We start from the raw sequence: 19,396 nt of genomic DNA, 5'->3' as shown, positions 1-19,396 counted from the left end.
AAATATGCCCATTATATAAGACAGATGGCATAATATTAGAGCAGATACAGGCATAAAACAAAGCTATCTGTTTCCATCTTTTTGATGAATGAGAACAACCTTCATGATGCAAGGGACAGGAATAATTAAGAAGAAATGTAAGCCTAAGATAAGTTAGAACTGATAATGAAGACCTATTCAATGAGTTTAAGTACTTCTGTTTCTGAAACATTATGTCACGGGGTTTTGAAAGTACGTACCATTGTAGAGGCAAAATCATTTTTGGTACACCGGATCAATAAAGGGTATAAAACACATAGACTCAATTTTCTATAAAGGAGAAAAATAGTGGATTTCAGAGATTACAGATGGGTAACTCTTGTTGATCCTCACAGAGGAAAACATTAAATAATTACAAACACTTAAATGCTTATATAAATGCTCATATATAAGAGATAACATGAGTTCACTAACCTCATGGGGAAGTTCTTTGTAGAATTAATAGGCAGCATATTAGGGGAATGTCATATTCACAACATATGTTGACTCCAGAATTGTCCATACAAAAAGCTTTTCAAATGACATCCTTTTAGATAAGGTAAGTAAAACACTATTGTAAGTAAGGTAGTTCCATCAGTGGCTGAAGAATCACACCTAAAGGGTCCATGTTCCTGTCAGTCTGGAAAGAGGTCTTCAATCTCAAGCAATCTTTCCTCAGAAACAAAGACAGACATGGCATGTTTATTAAATTGACATATGAGATACACTGCCTAGAAAAAATTATAACAAAATTCATTTAAGTACATACCTAGCACTAAAATATTCAATGAAAAAAATTAAGCATAAAATGTAAGTTGAAGATAGAAGAGAATGCTCCAAGTAGGAAAGGGGCTTAACTCAATTTTACAAGCTAAAGAAATTTGTTTATTGATATCAGATCAATGGTTTAACAATTTTTGATTCCTCTACCAATATTTTCAATGACTTGTGCAATAGAAGTAAATATTTCAGAAGAAAGCAAGAGAGTTACTACATTCTGCTGAGGCCACATCTGGAATGAGGTTGAGCTCTGGATGCCACATTCTAAGAAGGACTGTGAAAAATGGGAGATTTTCCGAACCTGTGGAAGCAGGAAGGATCCTAGACTATCTCATATTAGGAATAGATAAATCTAAAACTATTGAGATGATGAGAACCTTAATTAGAGAGAGCCTACAAAACCACAGTTAAATGGCTGAATATTTAAAAGATCTGTCACATACCCACAAAAAGATAGACTGGATTAATTCTACTATAGCTCAAGAGGGCTGATGAAAGACCAATGAATAGAAATTTAAAGGATGTAAGTTTAGACTCAGGATTTTAAAAAATCCTTTATTTTTAGGGTTTAGTTATAATGATTTCAAAAAATGAAGGGAGTTCCTCATTTCTAGAAATAATGCCAGGAACTGTTATCACACGGATGTATAATGACAAAATCCAAAGTATTATTTGCATACATTCATCAATTTGAGATTTTTGAAACAAATGCTCAGTAACTTGTTGGTAATCTAAGAATTTAACCAGAACTGAAATGTGAGCAAAACCTCAAAAGTCTGAATCTGCCATTTCAAGATCTTAACTGATGTGGGGTTTAAAAGCTATGAACTGAAACCATCAAATTATAACTATTTTTTTTCACGTTGAAAAGTTATGATCTAATATACAGTCAACTACTACTGTTACTTCAAAAACAGAATATGTATGTATGTATGTATGTATGTATGTATGTATGTATGTATGTATATTCTAAGAAGGTGATTATAAAGAAAAAAAAAGGTTAACAGCCTAAGAGTTTTATGATCTGCATTTAATGACACAAATCATCCTAAGGGGAAAAAAAACTAAAGAGCACCCTCAGTTATATAATATTAAGTCCAAAAAATTTCCTTCATTCAGATTATTCTTTATCCTAAGAATCTATTAAGTGTTCCCTTCATGACATAACATCCAACATAATTCTGTCATTTCAAAGGTTGTAATATTACAAAAGTAAATATTTGCCTACAGTGACTTAATTTATGGCATAGCCTAGAGACCAGGATGTCCCTTTTTCATTCTTACATGTTTTATTTCCTCAGACCTTTGAATAAAAAGAATTTCAACACTAAATAAAGCATTTTATTCATTAGATACTGGAAAATACTCTCATATATTCAGAATATTAGGATTAATGTTTTATAGAGATTACCTTATATCAAAGATAATAGAAAAATATAGAAATGGGAAACATACATCCATGGTATTTCTTTTCTATTAAAGTTAATCTATTCACATTCTGAAATACATAAATCAACTTTAAAATTGTTTAAGTTATGGTTAAATATTGCAAACTTACACAACAGATCTGATCTGAAGGGAAAAAAAAAATGCTTATTTTTGTTCCATGCAAAACCAGTAAAGTCTTGCAATGCTGTGAATGTGTGAATGAGATTAATTTCCTCTCCTTTCCCCTGACTACCTTCTGGAGGATATACTGATGATCAGGAAAATGGCCATAAAACATGGGGAAATGTAGAATGAGAAAGGAGACAAAATGACTAGTAGAAAGAGGAAATGATAGAAAGAAAAAGAAATTAAGGGTCCAAAAAAATCCATAACATGCAAAAAATGTAACACTGTTATTTCTAAAATAGCATTTACTAGTTAAAAATATCTTTAAAAACTCTTTTTCTTTCTATTTCTATACTTTAGGTACCATAGTATTCTTTTTTCCCTAGCATACCATTTTTCATCACAAACCCTGACATAAACTTCTTATTTGAAATCAATAAACCAACATGAAAAAATACCTTATTCACCTCCCACACTTTGAGGAGGCAATATTCATTGAGGAAATTAATTTTCATAGAACTAAATTTCTTTCAAAGAAAACTTTTAGATTATAGACAGAAAACAAGCAGCACACTTTTTTTGTTATACAAAAAAGTCTGCCACTATTTTGTCTGAAAGTTATGATCACAAAAATTTATTTTATATAAAAATTTATGGTTAAAAATATTAGTGCGTTGACATTTACCAGTTACCAGTTATGAATGCAACAAAAATGAGGCTTGCTTAAATTTTCTAGTAAGGCATTTTAGAACATCACTGAAAGGCCAGAAAGTAGGAAAGACAGAAAGTCCCTGTGTACTTCCGCCAGATAAGAGTTACTTTCATCAGACCTACAGGGAAAGAGTCAGAATTATGAGGAGAAATAATGCAGGTGTTAAAAGGCAGACTCTGAGGCTGAACTGATTCAATAGTATGAATAATAGAAACACAGCAAACACTTCCTTTAATGGGCCCTGCTTTCCCATTTGCGATGGATATCAGCAAATTCAATATACACCTAAATTAGGTAAAATATTTTGTTCTTATATTTTCTACCAAGATTTGGGGGCAAAAACTTTCTATTACTGATACATGGAACCCATCTGTCCTCGCTTTCTAACATGTAGGACCTGAAGAGGAACACCATCAGGTAAATGAAATCCATCAATTCAGGGTGCTTTTTAATCTGACTAGTACTAGAAAACTTTTCATTTCAATAACCATTAATGAATTTCATTCCTCTTGATAATTACTTTAGAGTCTCATATGAAAGTTACACAAATACATGTCTGCATGGGGAGCGAATCAGTCAAAATTTAATAACCTTTGATTTAACTCATCTCAAAAACATGGAGGTCTTCTGCATAGTCAGTCCCTCAGTAACAGCTGGGAGGATTTGGTGGTATTTTAAAAATAGTTGAGCCATTCCTGTCAGACTGACCCTGAATCCTCCAGGACTGACAGTAAGTCTGTTTATTATGATACTAAATATTTACTGTGCAGTATCATATAATAGGCTTGGAAAGAATGAGGACAGAGTGAGTGCTGGCATGTCATATCATCAGAAACAATGTGTGAGACCTAACTTCTAGCAGGTGAGATATGCTAGTCTCAAAAAGGAGCCCAAAGAAAGTGATTCAAAAGGTAGGTGAGGGTTTGGGGTAGTCAATTATTCTAAGTTTTAATTTATAGAGATGGCAATGCAGTAAAATGATTGGTAGCTTATAAACTATTTCAGTAAAAAAAAAAAATGGAACTATGATTAGACCGTCACGATTATCAAAACACTGACAGAAAATTTTATGACTGTAAATACAAGGTAGACAAAATTTAGTAATTCTTCATATCACTAGTGAAAATGGACTTCCTAAAGATATTCCTAATGCTCTACTCTTTTCTCAATTAAATGAGAGGTATGATTTAACAATGTTCAAGAGTCTTTTAATATTTGTTTTTAAATTAAAAAAAATCACCTAACTAGACCATTTTAAAGGACATATCATCTACTGATTAAACTATATTAAAATCTAGTCAAGAATTTTATACATAAATTAAGTAGATTAAAGATTATTTCAAAATAATGTTATATCTCTCTAAGTCTACAGAGCCATTTAGCATGATCTAAACATGCCAGACAGATCTTAAACAGTACCTGTAAATTTCAAAATCGTTTATATATATAGGAAGATCATAACTTAGAAAACAAATTGGTATGGGAGACTGGATATCAAGTACATACCTCCACAATGTTATAATTCAAAATCAAAGCAGACAAGTTAGAGTTAATAAATACCTTATGGCAACACCGTTACTATGAAATTCTTACAAAAGAGATTCTGGCTCAATGTAGGAATATTTTTTCACTTCAAATTTGATGAAAATTATATTTTACATACCCCTCCAACTTTTCTTCCCCAACAGCCCACCCTGAGTTTTACCCCCTCTGCCCATAATGGTACTCTTTTTTTCCAAGCACACACTGATTCAAGTTTTGTGATGGACTTGTGGAACAACCAAATGGTAACAACAAGTTACACATTTGTGACCCGGTCTCTGTAAGCTGTTATTTCCACCAAAGGTAAAACAGTTTGCCTCTTTTCAATGCAGTCTATCAGGATTAGAGGCTTTTATGGGCTCAGTGAAGGTGAAGAATCCCAATAAATTTCAACTTCAAGTGATTGCAAAGATATTTCAATTCTAACTGACTTGCAAAAGGAAAAGACAAGGCAAGTGCTGAAGTGGAGCAATGCAAATCAACAGCAGGGAATAATGTTCAGCAGGAAAATAAATTCACCTAATTTTGTGTATATGGTTCATTTCCATTGGAAAAACACGTAAAACACAGCAAGAGTTCACAAGTCAGACTCCATCTCCCACACAGAGAGAAAGCTAAATTTTTCTAAATTGTATTGAAATGTTCAGGAATATTATAATCCATAGTTGGGACTCTTTTACATAATGACTTACTTATCCTGCTGAAGTGGTGTGTTTTCCTGAGAAACAGTAAGACAATTAAAAACATTCAGTTCATTACGGGGCTGGCTTGGTGGGGAAGAAGGAGGTGAAAGAGTAGCCTCTGAGGTTCCAGAATCTGAGCAACAAGGAAAAAAACAGTTAAATAGCTGGCTTTAATTGGCTTTTGTTTGTTAGAAATGTTAAAAGAAACATGCTTAAAAAATAAAAGAAAAAAGGTTCTCATTAAAGAATTCCTTCCTTCCTTTTTTTCTTCCTCTTTTGCTTTTTCATAAGATAAAATGTACTCTGAACAATTTAATTAATTTTTTTCAAATTTGTAGATACTGACAGGCATATGTAGAATAGATAAACAAGATTATACTGTATAGCACAGGGAAATATATACAAGATCTTGTGGTAGCTCAGAGTGAAAAAGAATGTGACAATGAATATATGTATGTTCATGTATAACTGAAAAATTGTGCTCTACACTGGAAATTGACACATCTGAATAAAAAAATGTAAAGAAAAATGATTTCCCACTGGATTGTGTTATATTGGCCACAAGATGGCACTAAAGAAAAAGTTCTGTCTGCTAAAATCCAAACTCGGTATGAATAAAGCAAGGCAAATTTAAAATTATACAATTTTACAGTTAAGACCAAGAAGCTCACTTTGTAGATGAGGAAACAGACCCTGAGAGATTAAGAGGGATTTCTTATTCAACTGATTAATTCATTTATTTTTAAATTACTATTTGCTCCATCCCCTATATCCTAGTTATTCTTGAGATATTTGATTCAGTAGAAACAGGTAAATTGCATCTTTAAATACAGGAAGCAAAGATGATAAGAATAATTTCCATGACATTCAAGGCAGCTAAATCAGTGGTCAAAGTAGAGAGTGTGAATGATGGGAGGGGGTTGGTATAAGATCATTCACTTCAGTACAGAAAATACCCAAAAACTTCTTTTTATATTTATTTTATGTTGAAGAAATAGGCTTTGCCAATATTTGAATGGAGATTGCCATTGATACGCTCACTCAAGACCATGTCAGTGATCTACCTGCCATATGCAGCTCGTCAGGTGACCCGAGGGAAATCTGAGTGTGCCACAGTGTAGAAGGGTACAGTAGCTCTTACCAATCCATAACTTTCTGTGTGTTGTGGTGTTGCAATTTATAAATGCCCAGGTAAGTGGACCATCAGATTATATTATATATTGTTAGGCAAACTAACCCTCACAAAACAAACTAACTCACAAAACACACACATAGCTTTTCAAAGATGTCAACAACAAAAAATTAAGAATAATACCAATTTAAATATGAAAGAACAGCAAGTCCACAAGCCAACAGCTGATTTGATTGTATTAAGTCAAATCAGTCGCAATTCCAGCCAGCCTAAATATGGAAAATTATTTCACTATTGTCCTTTAGCATCTAAGTGCAGCTGATAATTTTTATACAATCTATCAGATAAAAAAGCATTAGCAATTTACTGTTTTTGTTCCTTGGTCTTTGGGTTTTCTGCTTTCTCACACACCATTCTCCTTGCTATAAGGGATGGCTCTGGTGGTTTTTCTGATAGAGATGACTGTCTGGAACTAAGAGATAAAAAGATTTTGTAATCATCTAATTTTAAATATATACACATAACTTTGGCAATTCAACCTAAATTTTTAATAGATTACTAACTAGAACTTGAAAAAGGTTACTTGGGAATAAAAGATAGAACTAGGATAGGAAAATCTTACACAAGTTATTTTTAATTAATGGGAGCTTGACAACTGCATATTTAATTTTTAAATTGGAAATCTTGTCAAAAATATATAAGCCTATTATCTTTCAACATAAACATCAATGCTATACTGCCAAATGGCTAAAATGAATTTTTAAATTTTAAATGTATTTAAGTTTGATTAAAACTGCTTTAGTTGAAGAAAAGTAGCCTTTACTATTTTGCAAGAACAAAAATATTAGAATATTGGAATATGAGAAACAATGAAATTTAATGAATTATTATTACAGAGTCACAAAAGAATACTACAGGTGAGCACAAAAATATTTTACTTAACTAGTATTTAAGCATTAGTTAGCTATATAAATTTTGGTTAAAAATATTCTTGTTTTATTATAAATTTTAAATGTTGAATGATGGCTGTAAAGCTAACAATTTAAGACTGATTTTTGTGTATAGTGGTAATAAATTTTAATTGGAAAGAAATGAAATTTTGCTATCCTTGGCTAGTTATACTAATAAGGAAAAAAACACTAAAGAATTAGGAAGCAGGATCCTCAGAATGGGCTTACAATGATTCCTACTTGAAAGTGAAAACTGAATGTAACTAAACTTCATGTGCCTGATTTTTCTAACAAGGGGAAGTCACACTTTAGAAGCTCTGCATCATTTAAATCATAAGGCCTACTTAGGTAAATTATTTTATTTTATGCAATAAAAGTCCTGAAGTAATGGGTTATAAGAGTCATTCCACCAGCACATGACCATCTCTTAAATTTGTACAGAATTACACAAGCATCTTAATTGATGAAAACTTGAAAATAAGTCATGTGAATAGACAGTATGTAAAAGATGTTTTCCACAACCTGTCATGAATGATAACATTTTTAAAATGAAAAAGGCAAAAAGAATACATTACCTGAATTCTGGATTCCAGGTCATAGATTTGGTCTTGAAGTTCCAAAAGCCTTTATTCATCTGACCGATGAAATGCTGAACACAAGGGAGTTTCTAAAATCTGTTCTCAGTTCTGTATCACTACCTTCACCAAAAGCATTTCTTCTACTGTTATCTTATCAAAAAACACTGAAGGCATAAGCCATACTGGTTAGCAACCTTTATCAGCAAACTCAATAATTAATCACATAGGCCACCTCAAGCACAAGCAAGAAAGTTCTTCCATAGTTAAGATTAATTTTGGACCTAAAGCTTACTAAATGGAAGACAATGAATATACCTTCATCAGATGAAGAAAGTTATGTGAAATATATTCAAGTTGGGGGCAGGGAGTTTGTTATATTTTATATTTGCATAGTCATTTAGTGTGTGCCACATTTTTGGCACTATTTCTCAATGCAGTCATGTGTTATCCAATAAATCATTTGCTAGATCATATGTGAGGGTTCGTTTGAAAAAAGTCATTAAAAATCCTTACCAGTGAATGACTGATGTAGTTTTAATACAACTAACAAAAAATACACACACACACACTGGCCTGTGTAGGATAATTATTCTTCTCAAGATAATTATGAACAATTTCTAAATAAAATCTGTTTTGAATAGAATGTTTCTTGTTCAGATTATCACAGATGGGAAATGTTCCCCCCTTCAAATCTTTAATAATACAGTAACAATACTTTGTGTATACACTCATCCCAGACATGCAATGTCTTCAAGGCAAAGAGTTAGGAAAGTTCAAAATGTATTAAATTGGTAATTGACATCTGCATTTTTCTTTAACAGTGTCAGCAAAAGTCTACTAACGTCACCAGGCTCTTAGAATTAGGATATATCATAATTTAGAGCAAACTGAAGAATCTTTAAGGTTCTGTTTGACATGATGATTCTATAGATGTCACTTTAACCTAAATTTGTTTCTAAATAAATTTTGTCTGTAATTCATGTCTCAGCCTTTATAAAAATAATAATCTTTAAGAAAGATCCTAAAACTTAGAAATAGGACAAAGCAATTTCAGCAAAGAATATCTCATTTAATTATTTTGAATATTCAAAAAATTAAGGGACATGACACCTAGCAGAAATTACTTTGAAAACTAAAAATCTTATTTACATAATTTAAAAAAAAATAGAAGTAAGAAATTAGCAACATTCATATTAAAAAATAAAAGTCAAAAGAAAGGAAGTTGGTGTAGCTGGGTCAGACTTACATGCTACCTAACTTAGAAGGGAGGTCAGACATGTGAGGGAGCTCTTTTCCCCTAGCAGAAGTACTGGTCTCAGTATTCATTCCAATCTCTTGCCCTTCTGCAACAGGTGTAGGAGGGCCAGGCAAGGAGGCATCTCCTGCACTAGTGTCTGAAGATAAAAACATTTAGCGTGGCTTTTCCTAGCAAGTGTGCCAAACATAACATGTAAGATAGTGACAAGCCAGAGTTACAGCCAGATAAGACTTTTAAGAGTCATAATAATAGCCAACATTTGTATTATGCTCATTGGATGCCAGAAATTGTTCTAAACACTTTATTATATTAGCATATACTATCATTATCTCAGTTCACAAATGAGAAAATGGAGGCACACAGAAGTAAAAGTCCAAAGTCACACAGTTAGTAAGTGACAAAGTCAGATTCAAACCCAGGCAATCTGCCTCCAACATTACTGCACTATCCTGACACTCGTGGCCAGCTCCCTCAATGTCTCATGAAAAAGAAAAAGATAGAAAGGAAGAAAGAAGGAAAGAAAGAAAGAAAACCAAAAGACAATTGCAGAGGCTTTCAACAAAATTTTTATTTTTCCCATGCTTAGATGATCTATTTAATATAAATATTATTTTAATATCAATTTTTATTTTTGTGTCTCCATTTTCATGACCCTGCCCCCTGATGTCTTAACTGGATGTTTAATCTGCTTGTTGGATATCCAACACCAGCCCATCCTGGCTTTTGGCAGCATGGTGAGGCAGGGGAAAGTTAATTTTCCCTAGAATCTATAATTCATTCTAAGCATTCCCTTCCATACTCCTGGAATACCAAGGGACTACATTGTTGTTAATGCTTAGAGTTGGTTGTTATCGCTAATGTAGTAGCAGATAATCAAGGTGTTTACCAGATTATAAGCCTTTAGAGTGCAGAGACCCTGCTGTATTCAACTTTACATCCCCTGCATTTAACATAGTGCTAGTACATACCTACCTAAAATATACAGTCAACTTTCTTTATTCAATGAGTGAAAAATAAATGATTTGAGGTCCTCTTAGGCATCTTTGCAGATCAAAAGGAGTGGTAAAGAGCATGAGAAAACTTTTGGAAAGTAAAAGCCCTGCAGACGTGCACCCCCCACCCCTGGCCCCCACAGCTGGCACACCTATACTCCGGCCGTTCACCCTCCCTCGGCCCATCCCTCCGCTGGCTCCCAGCCGCGGCCCCTCCCACTTCTGACTCGAGTCCCCACCGCACTCGTCTTAGCCTCCAAGGTCCCCTGCCCCGTGCCAAGGAGATGGCCGCGGGCAGCGAGCGCCGCAGCTCCCCCGGGCCCCGCGGTCCTGCCTCCTCCCCGCGGCCACACGCCCTTGACAACCGGCCAGGCCCAGGACAGCTGGGCTTCCCTGAGCGCAAGCCTCAGCCCGAGGATGAGTGGCAGCTCTGGATCAGTGAGAGCGGCCAGTTGAGCGACTGGCTGGAGGATCGAGGCTTACTAGAAAGCAGCACTTGACTAAGACCTCACGAAGCCCAGAACTCCAGGAAGAAGGTATTGTGGGCCTCCTGGTTCTCATTATTGTCACACTGGCACTGGCTGTGGCTGCCTTCAATGCTGATTTTTAACTGAGCATCCTCTGAAGAAATGCTGTGGTCTCTTTTGTGTTTGGAAATGAGAGGGATGGGTATATAGGTTTTGGGGACATCTCTTTTCTCAGAACTGGCAACACTCACATTTTAAATAGTGTGTCCATTACAAATAAAGACAATTACCCTTCACTGTCAAAAAAGAAAAAGAAAACAGAAAAAGCCCTGCAGGCCAGCCTTTTATCCTGTCAATTCTCTCCGCTGTCAACAGAATCATTTTCCTGGGGCTTCCTAATCCCAGTGTTTTTTTCAGGAGATGGCCTTTAGGCCACCCCTTCACATCTCTCCCTGGCATCCTACAAGGGTATGAATAGCGAGGCCTTCACAGGGCCTGAGACACAAAGTCACCTTAAGAGACTCTCTCCTCCACTTAAGACTGGATCCAAACTACACTAGAATGTTTTCTTTGAGTCTGGGTAACTTCTGCTTATTCACTTAGAATAATAAAGTGCAAACCACACATTACCAAGCCAGTAACTCAAGGACCATACATGAAGCCTGTAGATGTTTTTTGATTGGCAAGCCCATTATTTTAAAGATAAAGAAATTCTCCATTGAAATCCATATTTAAATCTTCTCTTGAAAACACTGAGAATCTGTTAGCCTTAGGCCCATATTCCATCATGGTAAAATGAGCAATAGTGGAGTGATGGCACTTGTTTTAGATGGGGCATGTCCTCTTCAGGTAATCTTGGCCCTTGCTAATTATCTTACATCCAACCAAAATATTCTTTTGCATCACTTGGCTGACCACTGTGGGCCTCAAATCCATCCTGCCCAGTAGCAGAGTACTGTTCTTTCAGGTCCTGATTCCACCCATTCATTCAACAAATATTTACTAAGCACTGCAAAAATCCAAAAAAAAAACATCTTACGGTGGTTATAATCCATCTAGTAACTACCAACACTCAATCTGAGATATATCACGTGTGTCTTACACATTTAACAGTATATAACAGTATATATTACTCATATTTTTTAAACTTCACAAATATCCATTATAACCTCAGTTTTTAAAACAAAATGATGATTAAGCGTTGGCCTATTCAAGTCACCTCCGGATACAATTAAACAAAATAAATAAGGAACACATAAAAACATATTAGAACACTAAAATTTCAAAAATCTACCAATCTAACCTATTTTGAAGAATTGCTGTCCATAATCATACCTTATATGGTGGGAAAAGTACAAGAATAGAGGAGATCACAAGTCCCATAAAGGAGAAACTGTTCAATATAATTTTTTTCAAAGGGGAATACAATAAAGCACTAACTTTCCTACACATGAAACCTTTAGTGAAAGCATGTCTACTTGCTAGCCTATGAAGAGTCAAGCCTGAGCCCTCTATGTTCAATAGGAATAATAAAGAACAGTAGTAAAAATGTTTACCTGGTATTTTCAATTCTCCTTACCTTGTTTTTAGGTTTCACTTCACCACAAAGCTTCATAAGGCCTGAAGACAGTGAGCTATGAGCAAATAATTAACCACAAGATTAAAAGGGAAGTTATTATAGAAAACTATATGTCCTCTCTCAGTATAAATACGGGAAAAAAATTTTTATGCCTGTGGAAAACACAGAATGACAATATTCAAAATCAAAACAAATGAATTAAAATAATTCATTTTCCTTCCTTAAATATCCCATTATTTTTAAAGGTTTTGAAGTTTAAGCATTACTCAGTTTGGTTTCCATATTACTGTTTCTAGTGCTCTTCACTTAGTCATAAACTCCAAAATTATTTATCTTATGGTAATTGTTTGATGCAACAAGATAAATGTATTAAAATATTACAGAAATAAGTCAAATCTTTTAAGTTTCTGAAGACTCTCTTACCTTCCTTCTGATCCTGGGATTTACCTGTGTAAAGGTACATCCCCACCAGTGCTGTTCTCCACATTTTCTATAAAAAAGTCCAGAATGTGTGTATTATCCATGTGTCACAATTGGAATGATAACTGTGATCACTACACTGTAATGAACATCAGCCTGAGGTCTCAAAATGGGCACTTTGGGTTTAGAATATAGGAACCAAAATAGAAATGTAAAAAAAAAATTTCTAAGAAACTCCATTGATTATGTATCCTATGATGAGAAAAAAGAAAGTTCAAAACAGGAAAGCCATGAGTTTGAATGATAAGACATAGGAAACAGTTCATGGGGTCATGTATCAGATATAATGTGATCATGTATTTATTAGAGTATGAATTTGAGATGTAATAGATCATGTATTTATCAGAGCATGTATAATTATATATGTTTTTCAGAGTATGTATTTAGTCCATGTCATCCATTCACCCACATTTGAAAAACCGGAGTAAAACACAAGATTAAAGAAAATGCTACATGAACTCCCTTTAATGTACTGAATCAACTTTAAAACTATGTAAGTGTAAACATACTTGGTATGTATTCTTTATCAGTATTCCAATTTACTTAAATATTTTTTATTTTTATTTTTGTTTTCAAGTAGAGAGAGAGTATGTGTGTGTATGAAGATATTGAGAAGCACACATCAGCATGCGGCTCATTCACACGTACATAAAAGACAAAAAACATAGGTTTGCATGCAACAGTTTTGTAAATAAATATAAACAAACCACTGCTATTTCAGAACACCAGCAGCACACTAATAAAAAAGAGAGGAAAAAGCAAACATATGAAACTAGTAGGAAGTCAGTAAATAAAACAGCCACTGAAAGTAAACTATTTAAAATGTCAAAAAGCCCCCAACACAGGTACAAGTTTTCAAAACTTATGCATTTTATTATAAAGTCATTCCACAAAACTAGACAATATTATCAATAATATATATGTTAATGTGAAATATATAGGATTCATTCCCCCTTTAACTTTTACTTTTGGATTGTGCTCATAAGTCAACTAATTCCTTTTTTCTTCACTGTTCAGCAGACACTTGGATGGAAAGTCAGTACTACCTGATAGCGCTCTCTAAAATGGAGCCTTTCTAGGACCCACACAAAGGGAGTTTACTTTTTGAAATGAGGAAAATGGTCTTGAAGGCCATATATACCTCAAAGCCCACACTTGGAAGTTTTGGACGTGCTCCACAGACAGGAAAATTGAGCGCTAAGGTGGCTGAATTAGTCAATAACATAGGAAATGTCAAGATGACAAACACAGCCTTGATTTTCCCACATAAAAGCAGGCTAAGACTGATCAGCAATGTTCTTGTAGGGAGGGATGAAACCGGTCAGTAAGTTAAACATCATGTGAGTGCTTAGTAAAAACTACTTAACTCCTGCATATGCATATATGCCTTATGTAGAGATAATTATGGTCTGAAATAATCAACTAGCCAGAGGATGGAAACTTTCACCCAGATATTCACATCAGATCCCTCTTTGGGACTGAGCTTGGTCTGTAGCACTATGGTCATCTGGGCAGCAGGACATGCCATCACCTCCCTGCTCTACTCTCAACTCTAAGAACATTATTCCAGCCCAACCCCAGTTTCTTTTCTCATCACTGCAGCATTAAAGCTAAAGGCAGAGACTTAAAACTCCCAAATGCCTTAAAGCTCATCCATAACAATATAAAGCTGCATGAGCTCACTTCACTAGATGTTAACCAGTTATTTCTTTAAAGACTTTTTTAAGTTATTAAAAGTATATATATATATATGGAAAAGAGTTAACAAAAAAGTCCAGAGATGACTATCCTTAGAATGGCCTGCTTGTAAGATCAGACTTCATCTGGCTTCAGGAAACTTGGCTCTGAGTGTCCCTAGTCACCAGTTAACTAATGAGGGCTGCTCATTCTCCCTAGAATGTTTGTGCAACAGCATGTTCTATGCTGAACTCCAGCTTTCTACCTAAGTTCTAGAATTCTGGTATGTTCTAAACAGAGGATACCTGTGTGACCAGTCCCCAGTAAAAACCTCAGGTGCTGAGTGCCTAACAGACTTCCCTGGGAATAAACAATGCACCCACATTGATGCATTTTGTTCCAGGGGAAGTGTGCAGTCTGTGTGACCTCTCATGGGAGGGAGAGAGCATAAGGAAGCCTGGACATGGATTTCCCCCAACTCTATCTGCATCTTTTCCTTTATAATTCTGTTGTAGATCCTTCCTGCATTACTCTCATGAATCTTTGCCATGAAGACAACTATGTGCTGAACCCCATGAGTCTTCTAGCAAATCTCCAAAGACTGGGAAAGATCCTAGGAGCATTAACATAAGTAGGGAAAAAAGAAGGGGAAAGTAAGAATGTTCTTCTAAGGCTACAACACAAGCCTACTAGGCAGGAGGGACGGGCCTGGCTCCCCCTCCAGCCTTATGTTCCATCACCCTATACCACAACCTTGTTGCTCCAGGGCACCAACCTGCTTGAAAGGCTTGTGCCTATAATACTGTAGCTAAATGTCCATCCTTTAACTTACTCACTGCACAGAGTGACTCTTTTCTGCACCCCCTTCTACCTTGTCTGTTGTCTCATTAATTTTTTTCTTCCTTTATGTTTCAGCTCAAATTTTACCCCCTCCAGAAAGCCTTCACCAGCTCCTCCATTCTTGCTGGGTAACCCCACTTTGTACCCCCATAACTACCTGTACAAATTTCAGTCTCTGCCCTCACTGCAATGTATCACAATCTGTTCATGGTCCGTCACCCTCAGCAAGACATCAAGTCCATGAGCGCAAGATTCTGTGTCTTATTTATCCTCCAGTTTCAGCAACCAGTCCAATAATTGAGACAAACTGGAACTAAAGTATTTTTTCAAAGCAATGTATATGTGACTATGTAGCTTCCACGGACTTAACATCCACGCTTTTCTCCTTCCAGCTCGCTCTTTCAGGAACCGCTGGGCTAGATCGTGGCCCCAGTCCTCAGGGAAAATTTGTCATGAGTCACAGGTCATATTAGCTAAGTGTGTTTTCACTCTCTGCTTCTGACCCTTCTTTAAGCTACAGATGTTTGAAAGTTGTGAAAAGTAACAACAGTCATCAAATACCAGTTTAATATTTTTCTGCACAAAAGGTCATCACAGAGGGCATTGCATTTTTTCTTCTAAGTTAAAAGAGATAATGGAGCCACTAAGACAAAGAAGAATAAAGAGAAGGTGGAGGAGGAAGGTGGGAGCAGAACAAGAACAAGGAGGAAGAGGAGCAGAAAAGTGCTTAATAACATGTGGAATGGTAAAAATTACAGTTATGATCCAGGAACGTGGGCAGTCTAACATGGTTTCTTAATACAACCATGGTTCTGCTTTCCACCTGACCTTGTTATAGCTTGAGTGGCTTCAAAGGAGTAGCCTGTCCCTATCTATATTACAGAGCTGATCTCAAGGAAATACGATTTTGAGATTAACACAGTGTAAACATGTAAAAAAATCAAATAGTTCATATATTTTATTTGTGTAACACCTTAAAATAAATTTATTTTAAATCAATTCAGATTCATAGATTATGTTTAATGACCTAGAAAGGTAATTACATTTAATCTTTCAGTTACATTCCTCTCCTTCAAGTATAAATATTTAGAAAACTTTTGAGAGTTGTGTGATTAGGAAAAACAAATAAACAAAAGTTAAGATCAGATTTTGAAATAATTTTAATTAAATAAGAACTGCTCCAAAATAATCATTCAGAAAAATCACAAGTAATAAAATTACCCTGATAATCTTGGCATACCGTGTATATAAATCACCAGGAGGTGCGGTTCACATGAATATTGCAGTGACAAGAGAAAAACTGAAAATCTCAATATTCAATGAAATCTAAAGCTCTTCCCAAGCTGAAAATACAATGTTATGATTATAAATATTGTTTTAATCTATTCCTATAAATTCCTTTGCATAGTTTTATTCAATTTATATGTGCTTAATTTTATAAAACTTAAGAACAGCTAAAAATCTAGCAAATATTTGTCAAAGACAAATATATGCCAAATATAACAAAATTGTTTATGAGGGTAAAATAACAGATACAAGTTTACAGATATATTTAAAAATTAAAAAGGAGTATATGTTCCCTTTTTTTCCTATAAGAAAAGAAAGAAGGGCTTATGAAACTGGAGCTGAAACTGGAGTTCATTAACTAAACATACTTATTTAAATATCTAAGAATTTAAAAATCAGGAAACGTGTAAGAAAGACAAAAGACTTAACATGTTTGTAGCCATAGGTACATTACAAAAAAGATCATGCAGAAACCAGCTGGCTGCCAATAAAAATGTTTAAAATGAGATGGACCACAATTAGTGTATGTGAACCATTGGTAATTCATACAGCTGTAGGGTTCACAGAAAACTAAATATTTTTACCTAACAGTACGCTATCTAGATCTGTGTAAATAACAGCAAAAGGGAAACAAAAAGCAATACTCCAACCAAAATAGATGAAATGTTAAAACCCCCCACATAAGATAAGATTATGTACCATTTGTAAGATATGTGGAACAGATTCCACAGCAAACGGTTATAAATTTATTTTTAAGGCAGTTAGATATGCAGAGTAAAGTAATGAAATTGGTTAATACTTTAAACAATTTAAATAACTAATTCAGAAACATGGTTGATCTTTTTATTCATAAAATCTAATTGCTTAATAATGTTAAGTAAGCCCTTTTAAATTGCTACTCATTTCTCACAATTTCAATAATTACATTCCTCCCAAATTTATACATGCAAATTAAAGAAGGAATGATTATTAAAAGCATAAGTAAATACAGCGGCTATTCAGTCAAGCTATAGGGGACAAGGGAACAGTATAGCAAACTCAAAGAGCAAAGTTAACATGTGATTTATTTAGCTAAAATTTAATGCAAATTACCTTGTAAAGCATGGCCAAGTAGAGCATCTAGCTCAGGATTTAATTCTGCTTTCTCCTTCAGCATGTGGAATAAGAGCTAGTTTTGTGTAGCACTGGTTATTTCAGTTTGTTAAAGCTGATTTTCAAGTACTTTAATTTGACCCTCCTTCTGGGCAGCCTGAGGACTCTACACAACCACCAAAAAATTTTATCTTAGATCATACAAAACAGAATCTACACACAAAAATCTGTATCAAATAGTGTGGGTTCATCGTCATTTGTGGGTTCTGGCCAGCAGAAGTCCCACCGAGATGGAATGAATTACTCAAGACTCTGTGTAAAAAGTCAGGAGAGTGAGAGGGAGTCAGGAGCCAACTCCATGAGCCTCTCAAATGCTCCCATATTTATTGTGTACAATTAAAGGAGGAATGCAGGAAATTAGGGAAGGACTGGGTGGGATCACAATGACTACAAAGGCTTTGTTTATTGTTGGTGTTTGGCTCAAGGTCAGAAGACCCTGTCTGGTGAATTATGTTTGTGTTGAGCCTTTCAGCTTATCAGGGTGGAACATAATGAGAAACTGCTTCTTAACAACTTGGACTTAGGCAGCTGTGCCTGTTTTAGGTTGACCCCCTCAGGGGATCTTACCCATCATTGGCTAACCAGCCTTCTCACCTCTGAGCCTGTAGCTTCTTTACCATTCCAGCCCAAGGCTGTTTTGGGGATAGAAGACTAACAGCAGACATGCCCAGCATTTATAGGAGGGCCTGAGTGTTTGCTAAGTCCTCAACTATGCAAGGGAGGCAGTTACTAAGCACATTTGCTCTTTTTGAAGGAGATAAATGATGGGGTCTATCACAATTTGTTAACCCAATCATGGGCCCCCACAAAATAGCAAATGCATATGATGTATGAACTCTGACATCAAACAGACCTTGATTTACCCCAGCTCCTCCACTTCCAGGCCTGGTGATGCTGAGCAAGTTATCTTATCTTCCTGATTCTCAGTTTCCTCATATTCAAAATGGTATGAATAATATCCACTTCCTTGTACATTGTGCAGATTGAGAGAACAAAGCATAAAGGGCCTAGCACTGTCTCAACATGAGGAAAAAACGTGAATCAATAATCATTATCACTTTCAACATTTAGGCAAAATTTGCTTAAGATAAGGAAAACAACTATTTTTTTCCTTTCTTTATTTTTGCTGTAAAGAATCAGTATTAAATCAAAATTATGACACTAAATTTATTTGCACCCCAAGGGATTTTCCTTTCAATTTTCCTTTGTTAAAGTAAAATAGAAATAATTTTATTCTTTATTATCTGTTCTAATACACAAGCACAACCAATGACAATCTAATGGAATTGATGTAAATAATGCTGACTTTTCAAAAGAATCTTCCTCCTTATTACAAAGGAAAGGATCACTGGAGAAAGACAAACAAAACTACAATGAATTAATCAAAAAGGAATAGATACTTTATTCAGAAGCCAGCAGACTTTGAAGGAAAAACTGGGCTGGTCTGACAAGATAACTCACAGGTCTAGGAATGTGAAGGAGAGGCTGGGCTGGGCTAACAAGATAACTCACAAATCTAAGTATTGGAATACTGATCTGAGTTCTGCTAGACTAACTTGTAAATCTAGGTTAATTAGTGTTGGTTTGCTGTTTATGTGTTTTTGCTAGCCAGCTGGATTTTCAAAGATACATATCTGGCTTTGGAATTTTTGTTTGCTGCCTCCCCGCCTCCACTTTTGTGATGATAATGCTGCTAAAGTTGTTCCATGCCTATT

At 35.1% G+C, this 19,396-nt stretch overlaps 1 pseudogene; it reads right to left on the bottom strand.

The window, feature by feature from the left end:
• LOC102520565 overlaps window positions 1-9,430 on the bottom strand; it is a 48,805-nt pseudogene extending 39,375 nt beyond the window's left edge.
• Between the last annotated feature and the right edge of the window lie 9,966 nt (window positions 9,431-19,396).

Source organism: Camelus ferus, chromosome 14 (genome assembly GCF_009834535.1).
Source record: "Camelus ferus isolate YT-003-E chromosome 14, BCGSAC_Cfer_1.0, whole genome shotgun sequence".
Taxonomy (NCBI): domain Eukaryota; kingdom Metazoa; phylum Chordata; class Mammalia; order Artiodactyla; family Camelidae; genus Camelus; species Camelus ferus.
This window is presented reverse-complemented; position numbering and strand designations above follow the sequence as displayed.